Genomic DNA, 13,758 nt, shown 5'->3' on the forward strand with positions numbered 1-13,758 from the left:
GTCTCAAATTGGAATTTCGCACTTTTATCAAGTGAATGGGTGGCTGTTCAGCAAAGCTGTTGACTAACTTTCTTTGAGCGCATGCAAATGACTGATTAATCAGTGCTGTGTCAAAGTAACATCCTGACTTCTCAACAGAATTTAAATCCGCCAAACAAGATGTCTGACTTTTAGTCAAAACGCTGTTTTAAATCAATCCTCAGAACAAACGCGGGCAGAGAAGTTAAAATGCATTTATCCCCAACCACTCGGGGGGCCCCAGATGTGGTCTACACATGCTGGGACTCACAATTCTGACATGATCATTTTGAAGGTGCAAACAAGTGAGTAGTGGGATGCTTCAGTTAATGTTGGCCACTAGTAATTACTTGGGATGCATTCCAAGCCACTGTTCATCAGCTAGTGAGTGCCACCACAGACTGGCACCAACAGTGTTATTAAATCTTGGCCCTGTTCCATCTGGAAATGACAGGCAAGGCCTCCTTTGAAAGAATACACAATTCAAATCTTTATTTGCGCGATTCCACTTCAAATTCTATTTAACTGTCTTGATAGAAAACAACCAGCAGAGGTCAGTAAAATACCAGAATCGCTTTCTGCTTGTTCAGCTACCTCTATTTAACTTTCTTGATAGAAAACACCCAGCAGAGGTCAGTAAAATACCAGAATTGCTTTCTGCTTGTTCAACTATCTCTATTTAACTTTCTTGATGGAAAACAACCAGCAGAGGTCAGTACAATCCCAGAATTGTTTTCTGCTTGTTCAACTGCCTCTATTTAACTTTCTTGATAGAAAACAACCAGCAGAGGTCAGTAAAATACCCGAATTGCTTTCTGCTGAGGGACTTTTTTTTAAAAACAATTCTCGGCAACTGCCTCTATTTAACTTTCTTGATAGAAAACGACCATCAGAGATCAGTAAAATGTCAGAATCACTTTAGCATTCTCTTGATTCCATTGTCTTCCACGAGCACCCGTAGACAACAATACTTTTTTCAGATCTTGTATTTTCAGTGATAAGACCACCGAAGGCCCTGATTTTATATTAAGAACAGAGCTTTGGACTATACCATTTCCCCCTGAAAGGCAATATTTCTCTCCATGTGTTCCTATACCTGGCGTGTCACGCAGTTTGGTGCTTACTTTCCCTCGATGTTAAAGAACAGTAGATGTTTCAGCACCGAGGCTAATGTGCTGCATAGCTAAATAAATATGAGGTCCCAAAGGCGAGACTAATTGCATTGCAAATGCCTGTTTTGTTTTAGTGGTTGTGATCTTTTGGAGTTCCAGCTTTCAAGGATACGGAAGGTGATATAGTGATGGTCCGACCAGTCACAGGGGAGAATATATTCGAGCTGAATGGAGTTGGGATTGGAGATGATTAGATCTAGGGTCGAGCCTGAGTTGTGCGTGGGACTGTCACAGAATTGGGCCAGGGAGAGGTCAGTTAGGACGTTTTTGAGAGTATTAACCGCGGGTCATTCCAATGGAGATTGAAGTCACCAAGGAAGATCTGGGGACAGTGTCGGTCCAGGTTGGAGGAGATGGATTCCATAGTTTGTTCAATTAGGGGGAGGTTGTCCCCTGGAGGGTGGTAGAAGATGTGCAGGCTGCATAAGGGTCTATGCTTGCTAGTGATGTCTATGCATAAATATTCACAGGATGAGAGATTCGCTGAGGGGGACTGTTTTGCTGAGAGAGAGTTGTGGTAGATAGATGCTATGCCACCTCCCATTTTCTTAGCTCGATCGAGTCTGATAATGTTGTGGCTGGGAGGAACTAGGAATGGGACCTGAGGAGTCGGTGAGCCAAGTTTCGGTGAGGATATGGAGGTCAAGTTCCTGAACCAGGATGAGATCTGCAAGGTCCGTGGCACGTTTCACCGCTGATCTACAGTTGAGTAACATGGATTTCAGGTGTGATTTGTGGTCAGTGAGCGAGGGGGCAGAGTAATGGGGATCTGCATGAGGTTAGGCCGCATCTTGCATTTGCATCTTGCATGTTGCTTTAAATTGAGTAAATAATGCTGCTTTGCCTTAAGCTTCTGCTAGGAAAAACATCAACAGGGAATAGTGCAAAGGTGGGTGGTAAACAGTGGAAAGTGCATTATCATATAATTAATGAATATTTATGTTCCATTTGCCACAGTGAGGGGCTGGAGAAATGAGTAAAAGTGACCTGTCAGAACAGACAGAAGCGCTGAGTGCTGCAACAAAGGGATAAGAGTTCCAGGAGACTAAGCCCTGAATGCATTGTTCGCCTGCCAGAGGATGTGGCTCACCGTGGGACTAAAGACTCCTTCCGCGGACATTGCTAAAAATTAGGTATAAAAATGTTTAAATGTATCATGTGTTGAATCGTGAGAACGAGTCAAGGATTAGGCAATAGGAAAGGATGTAGAACAATAAACATGACTAAAATATGAGTGAAGTCACAGTGGCGTGACACACCATGTCCCAAATCGAGCAATCAACGGTCGTATTTTGTGAAATGTTTCAACTGATGTGGGACGGACATGTAGGTTTTAGGGTATGATTGGGGTGCCTTTGGGGGTGTGGGTTAGGTCGTCCTGGGTTGTCTTGCAAGGAGAGAGAAGAGAGGGGTGATGCGTCGCTGTCTGCCGGTTTGCAGAGAGGCCTAGCTGTTCCTGTCTTGCCCTGTTCCTGTCCTTGAAATCTTTGTTCCCTAACTCTATTTTCAGGGCACACCCACCATTCCCTTGGCCAGGGGGCTGGTTTTCTACAGATCCTTTGGGTTTGTATTATTATTCTGACTCGTACTTTGCATAATTATTTGCAAATGTATTTTGGTCTCTGAAACTTTTGCCCCTTCATCTATCCACTCTGTCATATATATATTGTTCTTGCATTATTTTTGCTGAAACTTATGTCTCTTAATCTAGCCACTCCTTCATCTGCCTACCGTATATTGAATGATGAAGTTTTACTCTGGTCGCATTTTATTGATGTTTTCTCTCCCTTTGATGGATTTCATTGTTTGCATTTGTGCCGTATTGTTGCAAAGTCATCCTGTACACTGGGCACCCCCCAACTTTTTGCTGACTGATGCTGGTGGTATCTGACTCTGGGCTCTGCCTAACCAGGCCCAGGGTCAGTGCTATGCTGAAAGAAACACATTAGAATACAGTTAAAACACCTACATACACTAGGGTACACAATAGTATGGTGGGCAACCCCTGTGATTGGCAGGACCTACCCTATAAGCCCCTAGTTTATAATAGGTTAGGGGATTGAAACTACCTAGAAGTCCCCAGTACCCTGGGGCATGGCAGTTTAGAGGCCAGAAGCTTTTTCTACACTTGCATGTGTGCACTGCTGAAGCCTGAGGTCAGTTTAAAAGCAGCACTGGGTGTCAGGACTGCTTTTAAAAAGTAAATGGTTCCCAAACTCGACTTTGGTGTTTGGGGCACTTAAAAATGGATAACCTACAATGTGTTGTCATATTATGGACCCCCAGGGTCACCCCTAGGTATCCCAGGGGTGGAGGGTCAGGTATTTATAAGGTACAGCCTTCTAAAAATGAGTTTATATATGTCTGGGTAAAGTGAAATTTCACATTTCACTCCCCACATTATGGTAAAGTGCTGTTCAAATTCGACGTTGATGCTAGGAGCACTGTGGAGGGAGATTCTGCAATATTTCTACAGATTCAGAACCCTTAAAGTCTCCCCTAGTTGCACATGGGGTGGGGTTCCTGTAGATATAAGACAAGTACTTATAAAATATGTAAGTCCTGGTGCTGGAAAAATGGCCCAAGTAATTTTTCCTATTGCAAATCCCGTTACATAGGTTAACATGCAATAACAGGAAGTTATTGATTAATAACTATGGATAGGAGAGGGATAGAAATGCCATTCAATGACTTCCCAGAATGGAAATATAAAATCCAACAATATCATATTGTTGAATTTCTCCTAAAATGTACATACAAGAAGTTATAAGACTTTCTTATTTGTTAGTCCAAATTCAGCCTTCCAGTGGTCTGCCTTGATTGGTCAGAGTTAAGTGGATTAGCCAGGCTGCCTTGAAGAGGTGATAAAGAGCCCCTGGGGTTAACCAGCCTTGCTGGGAGGGCAGTGTGCTGTGCCATAGGAATGCCAGGCCAGGGGGAGGAGTCGTAAACCATTGTCTTCAAAGGCAGAGGGATGGCCACAGTGTCAGTTTCCACTTTAAACTTTTGACCCCCACCAGAAATAGGATTAGGGAAGGTATGTGCAAATGGTAGGGGGAGAGTCTATGGAAATAAGCCAGCTCTTACCTCCAGCCATTATGGATTTGGAAGATTTGATGCACTCTGGGAGGACATAATGCTACACTCTACAGGATGTGGTCATAACTTTGAGGAGTTACCCTGCTCCCATTGGTCAGAAGTGACCTCCTGCATGACCCAGAGAACTTGGAATAAGTATCTGGGAGGGGCAGAGCCTCTCAGATCTGCTGCTTGAAACTTACTGGAGCAAGTAGTGCACTGCTGAGAAGTTTTGCTGTGCAAAGATTTCTAAGGCCTGACCTTTAAAAACTGCACCATCTGAAATTATTTTGCTGAAAAGAACTAAAGAGTGGACTCCCTGAAAGCTATAGGTTAAAAGAGCTCAACTGGAACATCACCAACTAAATCTACACCATGGAGAACCATCAGTGGATTTGTACGAGTTTTTTACCAGTGGATTGTGGGAACTGATGTCCTCAACTTTCAAGGACCATCTTGGAGCTTCCAGACCCTTGGAGTTAGTTTGAGACACTTTGGGACCCCTTGAGGAACTTCAGGAAGAAGTTTAAGAAATTTGGAGTACTTTGGAGCAACTTTGAAAAAAAGCTTCATAGAGGGACCGACTCAACCTGGTCAGCCGGCCAAGCCATCCAGGTTCGTCCCGCTAAAAGCTCCATGGGTACAACTGCCAGCGTTTGACCGGAACTAGAAGAAAACTGAAGCTGGCGAACCCTCACCGTATCTGGCTACATGAAGAGCATCGAGAGACCCCAAGAGAAAAAGCTCCAGGAAAGTTTCTAAGTCCGCTCGTAGAAAAGGTGACTTGGAGCAACCGCGAGAGCCTGTCTTCCATCGTGTGTCGGCCTGGATTCCTGGGTTGCCCCGCTGAAGCAATCTTGAGACATTTTTTAAGTCGCTCCAGAGAAGTTGACCAGGACCTCGTCACAAGTCAAGCTGGCAAACCCTCACCGGATCCAGACTGGCCTGGAGCTTTGAGGGTCCTCGGGAAGAAAAGCTCCAGAAAAGTTTTTAAGTGTGAAGGTAGAACTGAAACCGGGACTTGCCGGGAGCTCCATCGCGCCCGGACTGAATTTTTGACTTTGGTCCGGTCTATCGCGAGCAGATATCACAATATGGTGCTATAATCTTCTAAGTGCTATTTTTTATTAAATCTTTGAAAATTCATATCTCCGGTTCCCTACATTGGATTTTTGTCGTTTTGGTGTAATTTTAAAGATAAGAAGATATCCTATTTTCATAAATTGGTGTTGGATTTTTATTATGTGTTGTATTTTAATTAGTTAGTGAAATTGTGTTTTTAAATGCTTTACATACCTGTCTTTGAAGTTAAGCCTGTCTGCTCACAGCCACGTGACCAAGAGTTGAGCATAGGAATAATTTTCTAAGACCTATGCTGAGTCCTATCATGTGTTAGTGGCCTTATTACCAGTGGCAGACCTACATTTGCCCCTACCAATAACGCACTTTCCAACACGTATGCAATGAGCATTTATAAAATTTACAATAATTTGAGATAAAACTTTATTAATCTTACCGAGAGTCTGTGATTATTTAACTGACTAGTTAGTTCGTTATATAGTACTATGAGCACCATCAACTATTCAACTAATTGGTCCATCGACCAAAAGGAAAGAAAGTTGATATAAGCTAGCTATGTATTTTCAGATGTTACACATGAATCTATGAAAGTAAATAATGTAACATCTTTTAAAGTTGACCCCCAGCGCATCAGGGATTTGGGTGAATGAATATGGGCCATTGTATTGTGATGTTATTGAATATTGATCCCTGATTAATCATGGTGAGCGCTGGATCACACGCCTCCCCTCTTAGGCCCTTCCCCTTCATAGCAGGATCCTCATTCAAGGACGAAAGTGAACCCTTTCATTTGCCTTTATTTTTTCCCCCTTTTTCTTGCCTTTATAGGGCGATTTTTTTCAGGGCATTATGTCTAAAGATGAGGAATCTCAGACAATGAAAGATAATTTGAAACCTGTCATTAAGGATTCAGTGCAACAAGCAGTATTTGCAGAAGCAGCCCGTGCAGGTAAGAACGGTGGTGCAGTGGGGGCAGTGGGGCCAGGTAAGGGGGCGGGGAGTTCGAGAGACGCCGATGAAGGAAAATTAATTATTTGTTTAATTTTCCCTCGTCATCGTCTGTCGAAATCACCCCCACCCCGGCCCACCGCTCTTACCTGCACCACCTGTGGGTGAGTATTTGTATTTGTGTTTGATGTTTCTAAGTCTCTTGAAGCTTCCAACCCAAAGATATTGCACAGTTGGCCAGAGGTGTGACATAGATGTTAAACAAGGTTGGTGACAATGCTGAGCCTTGGGGAACTCCACAAGGGAGGGAGAACCTCTCTGATTTAAAATTCCCCCAGCGCACCCTCTGTTCCCTAGAAGTAAGGAACGAGAAGAGTAGGGTTAGGGCTCCTCTTGAATTCCTATTGCCTTCAGCCGCTGCGTTAATACCAGATTGTTAACAGTATCAAATGCTACTGATAGATCAAGTAGGATGAGGACGGCTCTTCCTCCACTGTTTAGAAGTCTGAGAATCTCCTCTGTGGCCATAATTAAAGCTGAGGCGGCTTAAAACGGAGTGGTGTGGTCTGAAGCCATGTTGTGTGGGGTCTAAAAGGTCATCGGAGTCGAGATAGCAGGTTAGGTCTTTATTGATTGATTTTTCTAAGATTTTGGCTGCGAGTGGTAGGCCGGATATAGACAGTCGTTTCTCACATTGGAGGGGTCTAGGGATGGATTCTTTAGAATGGGTCTAATGCAGGCTTTATTTCAGGACGCAGGGAAAGTCCCTGACCTGATCACATTATTCAGAAGTGGGGCTAATTGGATGCTAATCTTATCCGAGGTCTGGTTTATTATAGCAAGGGGACAGGGGTCTCTCGGGGACCATGGTTTAGTGGATAATAGAAGATCATTTACTTTCTCCACAGTTGGAAGTGAGAAACTGGCCAATTGTCAAGTAATAGTATTCGGGATAGAGTCTTCTGTTGATGTAGTAGGGGCGGTGATAGGGGAACTCCATGCGAGTTCATCATAGACTGTTTGAACTTTGGTCAGAAAGAAGTTAGCCACTTAATTACAGAAAGCTTTATCTGGTGCAAATCAATTCTCCCCCTGCAATTTGGACAGAGCGATGTCTGTCTTAAACAGCTCTCTAGAGGAATTTTAAGCCGCCTCGATTTTGTGTGTAAAATATTTCATTTTAGTGCTTTTAATAGCTTACTTGTATTCAACAGGGGCTAGTTTATAGGCACGTTTACCCTGTTCGGTGTAGTCTGACCACCACGCACCTTCTACGCGCCTACACTTAGATTTTATAAGTTTAAGATCTGAGTTGTACCAGGGGGTGGAGCTTTATTTCTCCACAGTCTATTTATTTTTTTCTAGGGCCAACCGATCAATTGCTGATCTAATCCAGCTATCAAGATTGTCGGCCGCCTTGTTATTTTCTAGAACCAGCATGGGAGGATTTTTATCAAGAGTCTCTACTAGATCATTGTTGTTAATTTTATGCCATGGTCGAGACTTAACCGAGGGCAGTGCATTTGAACGAGGCACATTTCTCTCCAGAGAGGAGAATATGAAGAACATGTCAAGGGGAGTGTTTTTCTCCACTGTTATATTGGAGTGATTAGTGAAGATACTGTCCAGTGTTTTGCAAGCCTTATGCATGGGCTCTGAAATGATCTGGGTCAGTCCGAATCCCTAAATAATATCTAGTAGAGTGGAAGTATTTGCGTTATTTTCACATTCAAGGTGAAATTTAAAATCACTTAGTATCGTAAAGGAAGGGGAGTCTAGACATAATTCCATGAATGTCTGCAGGTCTTGTATGAACTTAGATTTCAGCCCTGGCAGCTGAAATAAGAGTAGACCAGGGAAGGACAAGGTGTTAGTAATTTTAATATTGAAGGTCATAGCTTCAGCTCCTAGCTGCTGAGTAGTTTCAAAGGTGTCTTTAAAACCAGACCGGTATACGATTGCTATACCCCCACCCTTTTGTCCTTTCCTGTCTAAACTGGCCAGTTCATAGCCTACCGGTAGCGCTATAACCCAATCGGGCTCAGACGTTTCTTTGGCCCAAGTTTCAGTTAGGAGAACCAGATCTGGGTATGACGTCTGCAACAGGCATTCAAGCTCGTATTTGTGCTTAATCACAGATCTAGTGTTCAGCAAAATGCCAATTAGGGAATTCCCAACAGGTTCGAGGAGGTTAATTTCCCCATTTGAGGAGTTAGGTGAGGGGGCAGGTGAGGGGTCAGGTAAAGAGGTTGCTCTGGTGAGTTGAGTGACTGAGTCTAATGAATTGTTATCCACCCTCGGAGGGCGCGGAGTTTATGTAGTAGTGGAAGTCTATAAGGTGTCCCTGACCGTAAATGTAAAGTTGCAGAAGATGCACTGAAAGGGGAGGTAGTCCCTTTCTCCAACCAAAGTAGTGGAATTGCATCACCTAACCTTGTTGTACGCCAGTAGCTGTTCCCTAGAGTAAACCTGGCACATTTCGGGTGTTGATGGGTGCAGATGGGCTTGTCTGTGGCCTGCCCATGGCACGCCTGCTGCTCGCGTCTGCTGCGCAGTCGTGTCAGCATGGTCGTTTTATTCCCAGCGTGCTAAAACAACTCACATGCCGATCATGCAAAGGGCGAGCCCACTCTTACATACAGGCACTGCGGCTCACAGGGAAAAATGCTAGAGCAGTCTGTGCCTATTTGTGTCATGCCCTGGATAAATCCTCGAGAAATAAACTCAAACCTGAATGCCCTCGCTCTTCCCTTCACAATAAAGTGGCCGTTATTCCTGCCATTGACTACAACATGTTGTTATTTTTCACTAAGTTTGGCAAGCACCCCAAGAAGGGCATTGATAGGGCCTGGTCAAACTGCCAGGACAGAATTTTGGATCTGATTGGTCCTTTAACCAGAGGAGGCAAAAATTGAGGGTATACAGGTGGGCCCAGATACCCTTTCTAATTGGGCTGAGTTAGCTATTTGTATGTTGGGTTGTATCCATGCATAGATCTCACAGGAGAGATGGACACGTCTTCTACTCAAGATTGACCCTAAGCTGAGTAGCCTGCCATTTAAGGAAGAGGGTCCTCAAGCCAATGGGCTTCTTTTTGGCGAATCCTCCATCAAGGAAATGGGAATGTATGTGTCGACCTTCACTACCATCGACAAAGCCCAATTTTCTCCGGACAAGATATTTTCGTCTTGGGTTTTTGGCAGGGCCAGCAAAGTAAGTAGTTGCTTTGGTGGCCATCATCCTTCAAGAGGTCAATCCTTCCAGCGAGGCTCCTCAAATCAAGGATCCCAAGACTTTGATCAAGACTACAAGCCTAACGAATACCCCCATCGTTCCAGTGAATTCCAGACAGGGGTTATCGAAACAAAGGAGGGAAGTACTCAGGTAAGACTTTTCAGTTCTTGCCTTTCATCCATTGAAGGCAGACTGGCTCTCTGTCTAAATGCTTAGCTGTCTCTCACATCAGATCTCTGGGTAATTCAAACCATTCAGGGCTATCACATAGATCTCTACCAGATTCCAGTTCAACTTCTTCCGTCTACCCCTCTTGGTTTTTTACAGGAGCAATTTCTTCTACTTCAAGAAGAGGTGCAGTCACTTCTTTCAAAACAGGCTATCGAGCAAGCTTCTTTGGATCCTTCAGGTTTCCTCAACACCACTTTTCTGGCTCTCAAACAGAACAGAAATGTTGTCCACTCATCAATTTGAAGGATTTGAATAACTTCGTAGTTTATCATCACTTCAAAATGGAGGCTATTCTCCATCACTTGGACTTACTGCTTCAGAATGGTTCGTTGGTGCATCTGGATCTCCAGGACGCTTATTTGATAATTCCACTTCACTCGTCTCCGCAGTATCTCCAGATTCATTGGGGACAATCATTTTTCAGTTTCAAAACTCTCCCTTTCAGTCTCCCTTCAGCCCGTTGGTGTTTTATCAAGATTCTCAAACCTATGGTTGCCTTTCTAAGGGCTCCGGGAGTCACACTCATCATTTACCTAGATGATTTTTCGCTAATGGCTCAAGACAAACATTTCTTCTTGCTCATTGACATTTGTGTCAAGATCTTCTCTCAAGACTCTGTTTCCTTATCAATTAAAAAAAATCCTTGCATTTTCCATCTCAACGTATGGAATTTCTGTGCCTCGTAATAAACACCTCCTTATCGATTCTCCAACTACCCGAACTGAAGGTCGATCTAATTAAAAAATAGGTTTACCATTCTCCTTCTCTAATCCACTATTCCCTCAGATCTCTGGCTCATCTTGTGGGCTTGCTAGTGTCATCCATCCAAGTCATCTTTCCCGGTTCTCTCCTTTATTGGGCCTTACAGAGATAAAAGAATTGTCATCTTCTGAAAGGTCTGTCTTACTCCGATCCTGTGTGTTTTTCGAATCAGCGGCTAAATCATTTAGAAACCTGGAATGGGAGAATTATTTTCTCTGCCACCCCAGAGTTTGTCTTAGAATCAGATGCCAGTCGGACAGGATGGGGTGCAAGATGCAATCAACTCTCGACTGGAGTTACATGGTCTGTTCAGGAGTCCTCTATGCACATCAATTGTTTAGCGATACTTGCAGTTTCCTTTGCCATCCAGTTCTTTATGAAAGATAGGGCAAGATATACCATCCTTCTGTGGATAGACAACCTGTCGCAAGTCAGGTATATAAAATATTTTGGGGTACAAGATCCAAAACCCTAGCAGTGCTAGCCTAGAGTCTATGAAAATTCTGCCTTCAAAGAAACATCTTGGTCAGAGCAGAATATCTTCCAGGCAAACGGAATGTGGTAGCAGACTGGTACTCTAGACATCTCGAAGATTCAAGCGATTGGCACCTGCACCCTTCTGTGTTCAGTAAACTTACTTCGATCTTTGGCACCAGGGCCATAGATCTCTTTGCTTCTTGCACAAATTCTCGGCTGCACTCCTTTTTCTGTTGGAGGTCAGATCCTTTAGCGCTAGCCATGGATGCGTTTCTCCAATCCTGGCCTCAGACTCTTCTCTATGCTTTTCTTCCCTTTCTCTTTATGACACCTGTCCTAGCTCAAGCACACAGGCAGCGGTCATCCCTCAGCCCTGATACCCATCTCTTCTGGAACTGGCGTCAGAATTTCTGGTACAGATCCCCTCATTCCCTAATCTGCTTCTCAGTCCTCTAGGGTTTTATCACAATCTTATTCTAGAGGGCTCCCTTTCCCTCATAGCTTGGAGGATTTCGGGGCTTCCTGGAGAACCTTAGGAATTTTTGGAGGAGGCTATCCGCCTTATCCAGCAATCTTGATCTCCTGGCACAGCAAGACTTTACAAGCAAGATTAGCCTGGTGTAGCTGGTGGATGGACAGGGATTCAGATCCCCTTTCAGTAAATGTAACCTTAGTGGTTAGCTTTCTAGCTTCTTTAACTTCCCAAGGAAAAGCTTATTGTACCATCAACACTTACAGGTCGGAAATTTGCGCGGAACACATCAGAGTGGGTGGAAGACTTATTGGACAGCATCCTTTGGTATGTTGCTGTTAAAGGGAGTACGTGTTGCTAATCCTCCTCATCCTAAATATAGTATCATGTGGGATGTTAGTTTGGTTTTGCACATGTTTATTTCATGTCCAGACAATATGGAGCTCTCGCTCAAACATTTATCCGCTAAACTGACTATACTATAATGTTTGGTTTGTCTGAAATGTGTTTCTGACGTTAAAGATCTTGATGTGTCCACTTTTTGTGACTCTTCCCTGGTGTTAATGTTCAGGTTAAGAAGTGCACTAAGACCAATATGATATCTGTTTATTGCCCCTTTTTCCCTTCACAACCAAAGTTGTGTGTTGGAGATTGTCTGAAAGCATACGTTTCACGAACTGCAGATCTGAGATTGACTTCTGCATCCCAATCGCTCATTTCCTGCCAGGACCCCACACATCTGTCTCCTCTCTTAGCCTGGCTCACTGAGTAAGGTGGGTTGCGTCCTTAGCTGGCATCAATGCTGATTCCTTTAGTGCCCATTCAGCCAGTCCATCAATACTTCTTTTTGCAATTGTCACCCTGAGTGGGACGGGTATGCTCAGACGTGAGTCCCGTGCTCTCCATGCCACTGGAATCAAGCTATCCTGGCTGAAGAGGGGTCAAACCCCGAAACCGGTCCTAGGATGCTTGTTTCCGGTCCAGGGAGGACCTAGCTTGGCAGTTCGGGCTGGACTGTTCCCATGAGGCAAAGGGTCAAGACTGATTTGCATATGGCCAGGTGTAAACTGAGGTGGCATGGTGAGCAAAAGAATGATGGATTTAACCCAGATCTCTTGACTGGGGGTGAATGTTTTGATTTGTTCTGCATTCCGTCCATCAATACTTCTTTTTGCATCATTCAGCCAGAGGGGCAACAGACTTTAGGGTTTTTTGGGCAGCTGCAGGAATTCATGACATTCTAAAATCTGCAGATTGTTCAAATGTTAATAAGTTGAGGACTTTCTACTGTAAACCAACTGCTTATCCATTTGAATCTTTAATTGATATGCTTAGAACAAGCATAATATGAGCCTCCGGTCTTGTAATTTGAGATTTTCCTAGCCTTGGTGTCAGAAAGGCTAGATACTATTCAAGACACAGAGCCAAGTATTATCCCCCTGCTGTTTTATTGACCCTCCTGTTTTCTCCTGCAGTCCCAGTGACTCCAACCATACTGCAAACTCAACCTAACGGTGTCGAGATCCTCCTCCTTTAGATTCTGTTTGGTGGATGCACTCTCATAAGCCATCTTTTCGGATGTTCATTCCTATGCTTCTTTTAGAATTTCTCAAGGATTTGGTGACTGTTCTACTGTCTTTTGCTTTCAATCTGCTGTGGCTCTCTGGAACTTATGTAGACTGGCTCTTAGCGAGAAAAGAGAATTTGTTACTCTCAGCCAAAATAATTATCACATTGCTTGACATTTGATTGAGATGTATTGGTGTAGTTATGGGCCCCGGGTTTTCTGGGTAATGTAGCTTTTTTTCTTGTCTGCTCTTGAAATTAAAGGAAGAAGTAAGCACAATACTTGCCTTCGTGTCTTTTATAAAATCCAGCATTTCTGACACTGAAGCTAAAAAAATCTCAATTATTAGACTCTAAAATGACAAAAATCTAATTATCAGAACAAGAGTTAAGAATTTTTAACGTTTTTTGCAAAAACTAGTGCCTAGAAGATCAAAGTGCCATTCCGGGTCGCGCAAAACCAGTTCAAAGTTGAAAAATATGGCTGACTGCGATGCAGCCTGGGTTGGATACAAGAAGTGGATTGAGCATGGTCAGCGCTTACCTTCAGACTTGGAAGTAATTCTGAGACAAAATATGTCTGAGAAGGTAAATGTCAATGGGATATGGCTGCAGGAGTTGTCCAAGGAGGGAGCTTCAATGTGAAATGGCCTTGGGTCGAAGCTGGGGTGAAGACTTCTACATTCAGACTTAGTCTCCGAAACGGATGTCGAATTTTTT

Source organism: Triturus cristatus, chromosome 4_1, assembly GCF_964204655.1.
Source record: "Triturus cristatus chromosome 4_1, aTriCri1.1, whole genome shotgun sequence".
Lineage (NCBI taxonomy): Eukaryota > Metazoa > Chordata > Amphibia > Caudata > Salamandridae > Triturus > Triturus cristatus.